This window comes from Protobothrops mucrosquamatus, unplaced genomic scaffold (genome assembly GCF_001527695.2).
Source record: "Protobothrops mucrosquamatus isolate PMUCROS unplaced genomic scaffold, P.Mucros_1.0 scaffold667, whole genome shotgun sequence".
Taxonomy (NCBI): Eukaryota; Metazoa; Chordata; class Lepidosauria; order Squamata; family Viperidae; genus Protobothrops; species Protobothrops mucrosquamatus.
Window position 1 is genome coordinate 161,584 of NW_015386955.1, and position 10,080 is coordinate 171,663.

The following is a 10,080-nucleotide window of genomic DNA, read 5'->3' on the forward strand; positions in this document are numbered from 1 at the left end:
CAGCCAGTGCTGGCTGTGGAATTCTGGGAGTTGAAGTCCACATGCCTTAAAATTGTCAAGGTTGAGAAACACTGCTCTATGATACCTAAAGCGAAGCTTCTGGTATGTCTACTCAGCCAGGGAATAATCGGTATTTCTCTTTGCATTCTGCGACAAACGCAATAGGATGGATTATAATAAATGGATCAATAACACGTTTACCTTAACAGTGCTCATCTATTAAAACAGGGAAAAGTTATGTCCTGACAGCAAGACCAGCCTTTCTATATTTCAAGCATTAAGTTATGATTGAACCTTAGCCCATACTGTGGCTTAAAGTTGCATCAGGTTCAGTAAAAATACAGTTTTGTTTCAAAATGAAAATTCATTTCTTTCATCTCTGCTTTGCAGACCTGGCTATAAATCAGTTTCCCAAGGTGCAATCGTTAAATTAATTTCAGCACAATCAAGCAATTTGGGACATTGCTTGCTTGTGCTGAAATTGTTTGCTGTAGAACTGCCATGTTTTTTCAGATTTACTGGGCATGATATATGCCATCATCAAATTGTTGCCCTTACATTTTTTGTTTCAAAGTACAGAAAAATTGATTTATTTACAAAGAATAGGAAAATAATTCAATCACAGAGGTGCAGACTGCTCTTAACATTATGATTTCAAGAAGGATACTAAGGTGAATTCCCCTTTTCCACATGGTTCTGTCATATTGTGAAAGCACTCATAAATGCGCAGATGGAAAAAGCAATTTATTTGCTGATGTGTAGCAAGAACAAAGATTGTGTAGAATTACATTTTTCCAGTTTATTTCAAAGTTGCTTTTCAAGTGTTCATATGAGCTGTGCTCCATTCCTGTTTCATATGAGAAGCCATATTAATAATAACTCGTGACAATGACATACATATTCTCACAGAAAAGCATTGCTGCTGTTTAAAATGTGTGGTCAGAAGCCACAAAATGTATCAAGCTGAAATTTGAAATGACAGATTTATAGGATTGGACTTTCAATGTTCTCTTACCAACATGATCAAACTTTATTTTCTAACAGCAGAAGCTTTTTTAAACTACCTTTTACCTTATGGAACTTTTTTCTTGTATGTTCCTCATTTCTTTAGGCCGTGCATATATTACAAAAAAGGAAGGAAACCAGCAACTGAGTTTGGCCCCTCCCTCACTGCCCAGCATACTGAAGAAATGTAAAACACTTAAAAGTTCTTCGGTTTCATAAATGGATAAATACTCATATTGAGCTGACCTATTTTTGAACCAGCTAGAAGAAAAAAGCATAGCAGGGTCCTTAAGTCATTTGTTTTTTGAGAAGTTCAGTTTGAAGTGGGATTACTTTGAAATTGGTTGCTCTGATTCTGGAAAACAGGAAAAAAAAACCTATGTGGAGCCCAGAATAATTTTGAGATTTTTTTTTCTGCAGTTACCATTGCTTATGAACTCCAAGCAGCAGCTCCACTCAAGAGGGCAGAATCAGTAGGTTTCAGGGGACTTTCAAGTAATATATTAATATTGGGAAGAACATCTAAGCAGAAGTCTGGTTAATGATGAGCTTTCCCAGCAGCTATCAGTGCTGGCTTGCCCTGGGAGTGGAGGGGGAGAATGGATAGGAGGTAGAATCCTAGACACTTGCAACCCACAAGACAACACATTGTAGGTCCCACCTGCCTTCAGTCTATTTCTTCCAGATTCAGGTGCGCTATACTCACTTGTTCCATAGAGCACTAAATGGTGGAAAGATTGGGGTGTATACAATGATAAGGTTCATAGTAAAGCATAAGAGGTGCTTTCCTATTAAGAGATTCGTGTTCATTGGAAACATATGTGCAGAGTACTCCTTGTCAAGAAACATTTGACAAGCAAGTTGAAGGGAGCTTGCTTCTTCTAACCCCACTGCCTGCCAGAGGAAAAGAAACATTAATCTTGAACTCTTTCTGGGACTACAGAGGGAAGAACACTCTGTTCCTGGCCACAGGAACAAAGACACGGTGTAATTCTGTGCACTACTAGATGCTGTAAAGTGACATGAAGAGTGATTGTTGTTTTGCAACAAGTGAATGCTGCAACAATTGGGCTTTACTCAAAGCAGTTATGAAAGGTGATGGTATGCTGTGTCACTACATATGTGTGTATTTTGGTTTATTATGGGAAACAGTAAGTAGATTGCTTGAGACTCAGAACAAAAGATGTGATTAAAAAAAGTGGATCTCCTCCACTTATGGGGACTTGGGATTCAATTATTTGTGTATGTGTGTGTGTGTATGAATATGTATACAATATTGTGCAGGTATCATAGATCTTGATCCACTTCTGCCCACCAATGTCCCCGTTTAGTTGACACTTATAATCTTGAAAGCATTAGAAAATCTTACTGATAATTGATTATATAATTCCTGCGAATATTTATAAATCCACTACCGTAAATGGCACGTCAGCTTAATAATTTTGTGTTGCATTATAATCCAGACAAAGCAAGGTTGTTTACCTTTATTCACTGGGCATTGGGCTTTACTCAAAGCAGTTATGAAAGGTGATGGTATGCTGTGTCACTACAAATCCCACTGCAACAAGAGAGGGCAATGACACATGGATAATATCAGTATTGGGAGAAAAGGGGAGGCCCAGAGAATCTGTTCTTGCTCCAAGCATGCAAAAGAAAAGATGTTCTGGATTTTTGAAATTTTGCCTCTTTTTATTGCAGTAAAATGAATCTAATTCAATGTCATTTTAATTGCCCCTTTTCGTTTCCCGATTCTTTGCCCAAATTCCATGGCAGACAAAGGGCACGGTGTACTTACAACATGTCCAGATTTGCTCTTATAATCTATGAGTAATTTGCTTGCATTTGACTGTCTCAGTGCTCCACTCTAGTTGCTCTTAATTCAGGCTTAGGTGCCAAGTTCAAGCCACTTGGGGTGTTGACTCGGGGTTCAATGTTTGGTGCAGCTGCTCCCTAACAGCCCTTCTCAACAGAAGAGAATATTTGTAGCTCAGGGTTGAACTCTGGGGTCCTTGGTGCTGTCTGAACTTGTTTGTTTTCTTGCAGATGTTTCATTACCCAACTAGATAACATCATCAGAACTACAAGGGAGTGGGGTTTCTAAACAGAAACCAAACCCCACTCCTTTCTAGCACTGATGATGTTACTTAGTTGGGTAATGAAACCGCTGCAAGAAAACAACCAAGCTCAGACAGCACCAAGGACCCCACAGCTTTTCTCAAGTCTCACCTCCAGGAGTCACTAAACTTAAGAAACCACTTATTTTGCTTCGACTGAAACCCGAATCTTGTACTCCGACAAATAACCCCGAATTCTTCTCGATCGGCGGCCGAGTCCCTTAACGACGTCCATAAATGGGGTTTCCCCGCAAGAATGGCTGCCGCGCTGCACTTTTACCCGCAAGGAGCTGACTGACACGGGTCCACAAGCCAGCCAATAGTTGGAAATGGTAGCAAGGCAACTTCGACTGCGAACGGCTCCCTGACTTTGCAAAACAAACAATGGTGGACACCCAGCGGGGTGGAGTTTTGTTGGACGTTTGCAGGGCCGGAAGGGAGATTAAAAATAAATTCGGAAGCAAGCTTGGTCTCAGCGCGGGTGGTTTAAAACCCTCTTCCTCCGCCGGGTCTGTTCCAAATGGGCTCTACGCTCCCGTAGCAGCCAGCAGTGCTCGTGACAGCTTTAAAACGGCTTTCGCCTGTGCGAGATGAGATTTAAATATTTACTGAAGTGCAATTCTCAAACGCCTCGAACTTCTTGTTCCCGGGCTTCCTCTTGCAAGTTCCAACTCGGGCTGTTAGGCGTCGAAGCAAAATTCGGGGTTGGCTTCGGGGGTGCTGCTGTTCCCGGCGCTTCTAGCCTAAAAAGAAATGGCAGATTACCCTAAGTCGGGAAGCTTTTCAGTTCAGAGAAAGCGTCGCCTGCTGGGCTCCTTTTAAAAAGAGAAGCGCGCTAGCGCCCCGGGACCTCCTCGCGCCTTTTAAGACCGGTTGGAGCTTTGCGCCCATCCTGAGTTCCTAGCAGAAGCTGCGCCCTCCCCATTGGCTGCTTTCGACGAGGAAGGTGTGAAATGCGGAAGTTTTCCGCGCCGAATTGACAGCCCGGCTGCCTTTTAAGTGAGCAGTCGCCGCCGTTCTTGGACCCTCCATGGCTACTCTGCCCAGTTGCGACCGGAGGGCGTTTGCCCTGAAAATCAACAGGTAGGCTTCGTCTCCTGGCGTTTGGAAGGGGCTTTATTTACTCCTTGCCCCTCACCGGCTGCGCGAGTTGGGCAGCTTTTGCTGGCCCGCCTGGAGGCTGATTGGGTGGAGTGGGAGGAGGGACGGAGAACCGCGGCTTGAGCAGTAAGTAAGTAAGGTGTGAGGATGAGCTGCGGATCTGATGAGAGAGCCACGCGCCGGTTGAAGGGTGTGTAGAGACGCTCACATTCAAGGAATTTATTATGGCCTTGTATAGAACTCCCCTATCCTAGATGAGTTACCACTTTAGCATTTTTAGACTCTTCAGCAAGGGTGTTCAACCTTGACAACTTTAAGACTTGTGGACTTTAACGCCCAGGAGGGTGGCTGGGGAATTCTGGGAATTGAAGTCCACAAGTCTTAAAGTTGCCGAGGTTGGAAACCCCTGCTCTAGATTCAACAGTTTCTTCCTTTGGAAAGCACCCTCCCTGTTAAATAATTATGCAAAGACGTTATTTGTGTAGGGAGTTATTTGCTGTGTAAAACGTCTTTATAGTTCTGGCAAGTAGAAAATGCCAAGCGTTTGGTCAGAACTTGCTGTGAGCCTGTTTATAATACTATCAGTAAATCTTTAACGGGATGTTTTACTTCTTTAAGATGACTTAATTTGGAATAATTCAAAAGACTTCTTTGGAGTTTTCCTATGACCTGCCCTCACAGTATATTGAGGTTTTCTTCAGCAGTTAAATTCGGCAATCCACAAATCAGTCATTTTTCCCTTTTTTAAAGAATTCCTGTAAATATAATGGGATTAAGCTGGAGGCAAGACACTGAGGAAATAACATGCAGTTTGTGGTTACAGTGTGTCATGTCTTATGGTTTGTGCAATTGCATAGCAGACAGAAATTTAGCAGAGACTTTTATTAAACACCACTAAACAGATTGCCTTGATGAATATGTGGTCACAAAAAAAGTTTAATAGTTCTGACATTTAGAACTAACCAGACTTGTAGCAAGTATTTATTTCATGTGAGATATTTTCCCCAAAGGAATAATACATGTAATTAAACATACACTTTTTGCTTTTGATTTTAGACTGTATTTTTCAGTACTCATTGCAACAATATTATTAGTGAATGAATTCATTTTATACCTTGTTGCATTTCTTGAGTATTTCATAATCTGATTTTATACTTCAGTGAGTTTTCTGTTTCTTACACAATTACATTTTAATTCATTATACATTTTGCCTTGCCAATATTATTGAGTTGTTACAATAGAATGGGAGATTCTACAGTTGTTAAGCCACAGTAATAATACTGATACATTATCATTAACATTATTTCTCTGTATATTGCCAGACTTACAACTAAAATATCTTGCAGGATATTTTCTTTTAATCCAGTATGGTACTACAATATTTATTTTAATATTTCAACTCTAATATTATACTGCAGCTATAATCCTCATTCAAATTCTTATGATATTGAAGATTGCACTATGCAGTGTTATTTTTGGCCATCTGAAGTCCTGATATTACATATTGTAGATAAACAGTATTATGCTTATTTACAGAGTGCAATATAGATAAAAACCTGACTGATAATATTTTAACTTTAGGTTCCTGTGATCTTCTTAGATCTCATGAATGACAAGAACACATTTTGTAACTGCTGTTCTTCATTTTAATTTTAAAATCCTTTCCCAAGATGAAGATAAATTAATTTTGTAAAAAAAAGACTAGAGTCTTGAATAATAAATTATTTTTCACTATAGAAAACAGAGTGAAACAAAAGACCTCTTACTTTTTTGGACTGGAACTAGGACAGTGTTGTGAGATCAAGATGGTTGTTGGAGAAGGATCAAAACCTTACACATACTTTACAACATACTTTACAACAGGCCTTTGAACCTTATGGTGCATCTTGCCTATTATAATTCTTCCTCTGCATTTCATTTAATTTTTAGGGTGTTTCCTTTATTTCTTTAAAACACGTCACATCTGGGGTCAGATTTGGAAGCCTTTCCAACATCTTTCTCAGCATGTTATCCAAGTCAGGTCTCTAAATTCATTGTTTTCTTTACAAAATAGAACATAAAGCAAAGATTGTTCTGGGTTATAAACCCATGGTATCTTTTGGTGCAAAAAACAGAAAATGAATACAAACAATTCCTGTTTTTTGGTTAGTTCCATTCATTCTTTCCACTTGTGGAAAGAGCCCAGCTCATGTGATGTGCAGGACCCAAATTATTGTCTGCAGAGAGTCATGGCTTTGAGGCTGTTACAAAAACAGAAAGGGCAGAAGCATTTCTTAAACCCCGGGGGAAGAAGAAGTTTTAGGAAGATGCTCAGGTTGGCTCCTCCCTGATATTATTGGGTTGTAAGAGGAAAAACACAAACTTGCAAAATTTTGTTAATAGACCTTATCTCAGCGGTGTCCAATCTTGGTAACTTTAAGACCTGTAGACTTCAACTCCCACAATTACCTAGTCAGCCATGAATTCTGGGAGATGACGTTTATAGATCTTAAAGTGGACACTCCTGGCCTATCTCAATAAAGCTTCCATTTATTTTGTGGAGTCTGTTTCCTATTCATGTCAGCTTTGAAGGACTCATGTTGTCAAACAAGAAAATCATTTCCCATTGCCAGTGTCCTTCTTAATAGAAAATGTATCAATATTTTTTTTAATTTCTGCCAGCTAATGTAAGATCTTTACAAACCTGAATTAAAGCTGTAATAGCAATGATCTATTATTATACAACATCTATAAATTCCAAATACACCATCTTGAGGTTGCGCACAAAGTAGAAAATGTGTTTTATTCAAGTCAGTTGTAGTCCGGCTGAGCCAAAACCTAGAATATTTGTAATGTTCTGGTTTTCAGCTCAGAAAAAAATTGAAAAGGGTCTGTAGATTTTTTTTTCTTTATACATTTTTACATTAAATTTTGGACTGTCAGTTATTTTTCTCATGATAAACACTGGTCACTGGATAGACATTTGTGCATAGTAATGGCAGAATAGCAGTTTCATATAACCCAATATATCCTGCAAATGTTATTTAATGATGATAACATGAGAACGCATGAATGCTTTGCTAGCCCATGGCCAGACATAGATTGTTGGTTTCTTTCATTGTTGCCTGGTAGATTAGCCTGTCTTTGGCTTGATTGGGATTTGGGTCACACTGTCTTCTAGCAATTCACTTGGTATTTTTGCTTTGTCTTTTATATGTGCCAGCAGGGAATACAAGTTTCTAAAAGTAGGTGTCAGGGTTTGCTATGAGAATAGACTCATTTAATCTCCTGGTTTCATATTTGGAAGCCAAAAAGGTTCTTGAGCCATAAGTTAATTTCCTCCCCTAGGTCTGTATGAAATGAGGTCTTATGAATTATATAGGTAAGGCAGCCATCATCAGTACAACCCGTGAATAGAACAATCCCCCTCTACACAATGTAATCAGTGGAGCCTAGATGGCAACTAAGTGCAGTTTTATGTGTCACAAGCCCCATACCCACATGTATGTGACATGTGGGAAAAATTAGTGATGTATGATATTCTCTTTAAGTGTGGAAATAGCCATGCTGCTGTTTGATTTACCTGAAAAACTGGTTGCTGAAAAGTCAAACTTAGTAATCGCAAGTGAAGCTTTGAACAGCAGAAACAGATGCAAATTTCTTTCCATTCACATTCTTCAGTCAGAGAGCTCTAGTTTCTGGTAGCTATGAGATTAAAACAATAACTCTAAATATTTACTCATTTTTGTGCTTAATCTCAGACATTTCCAACAATGGGTTGAAGTCTCTTTCTGTTGAAATGCCAAAACAGTGTTGAAAGAATGTGTAACTAACTTCACAACCTGAAAAATCTGGCTATTGTGTGTATGCTATCATCACAGTGAAAAATGCTGCTTTTCTGTTTGTATTATAGCTATGGAATGCATGGCTTGGGCTTATTAATTAAAAAAGGGTTGTAAACGATACACAATAGTCTCTATTGAGTACCCTCATAATCAGATTTAGCATTTCTTTTTCCAACTATCTTAGTATTTGGGGAAAAATTGCATTCCTATAAAAGTACTATTTTAAGGGAAACTAACCATTCATCACCAATCCTTAATTATGGCCTTTAAAACAGAAAACATACACAAAAATGTACTGCACACAAGATACACAAATAATATCCCCCATTATTATTTGTACAAACAACTCAAGGGAGTGAACATGTCCAACACACCTTTCTCCTCCATTGTTTCTCCACAACAACGACCCTTTGAAATGGGTTGCGCTGAGAGAGAATGACTGGCCCAAAGTCATCCAGCTGGCCCAAAATCACCCAGCCTAAGGCAGGACTAGAACTCGCAGTCTCCCGGTTTCTAGCCTGGTGCTTAACCACAAGACAGCCCCCCCCACACACACAAACACACTTTCTCTCTCTCTCTCTCTCTCTCTCTCTCTCTCTCTCTCTCTCTCTCTCTCTCTCTCCCCTAAAATAGAGATGAATAAAATAGGTATAAAATTAACAGTAAATAATATAAACAATAGTGACGACTACCAAAATTAACTATCTTCTGTTATAAATGGGCCAAATAGATGCAGAATCAGGCAACCTGAAAAAATACATCAGAATCCTAAGGAGTGATCAAATGAACATCATATTTTCTGCCAGGGTATTTCTTAGAATGGGATAAATGATTGTCATTTGAGATTCCCTGTGAGAAAGCAACAGAGGAGCATATGGCTCAGGGACTTTACTACAGCCACCCCCACATTGGCATTAATGTTGAGGGGTATTTTTGTAATGCCCCCAGGGGACTTTGAAGGATACAGCATCTAACCCAGTGGTTCTCAACCTGTGGGTCGGGACCCCATTTGGGGTCGATCGACCATTTCACGGGGGTCGCCAAGCAAGGCTGTCCGCCGTTTTTTTTGTCCGCCATTTTTTTTTGTCCGTCATTTTTTCCCCTTTTCCGGCGGGTGCCTTACCTCCCTTGGGCTGGGCCAGCTGGTGGTCGGCCTGCTCGGTCTCTGCCGCTTGCCATCTACGCCTCGGCCGGCGCAGGGGGCGGAACCACACATGCGCGGCGCTCCCGGGCAGGGAAAGTCCTCGACTTACGACCGGTTGGGTAGTCCTCGACTTACGACCGGTTTAGTCCTCGATGTACGACTGGTTTAGTCCTCGACTTACGACCGGTTGGGGTCGCAGCATTAAAAAGGTTGAGAACCACTGATCTAACCTGATAAAGGTGAAGACCCAGTGCAATGTCCATTTTAGAACAAAGGAGAGATAGATGATGGCACATGCCTATGTGAAAAAAAAACCCTCCAAATCCATGTCATTCGATATCAGATTTAGATTGGTTTGGAAATACCAGTATCCCAGATGCAGAGTGATTCGTGACATCTTTAAACCCTAATAGACAAAGGCTCTCCAAAGAGAGACCTAAAGACTGAGGGTTGCTATTAGCTCTCGTAAGCCAAGTTGATTTAAAATGGACTGTAATCCTCCATTGTTATCATCAATGAAGGAACAGCTGAAGAAAGCTTTTTTTTTTAATTGCCCTGCTAACAGCTGCTTCTCAGCTGTCCACTTTCTTTCGTGGGCATATCGAAAGAAGCACACTCTGACCTCACGTTCATAGGTTAATGCTTACTGGGATTTTATTTTTTTTTTATTTTTTTTATTTATTTTTTTTTCAAAATTTTTTTTTTATTATTTTCAACATAAGAAAAAGAACACATCACAAGTACATCACAATTGAAACCCCCCCCCACCCCCCACCCGGACTTCCCAAACCTGATCCCAGGATACTATTCATCTAAAAGTAACCTTATATTAATATCCCTAACTCCACAAAATATAATTCTACATAAGTAGGTGAAATATATGTATATGTAT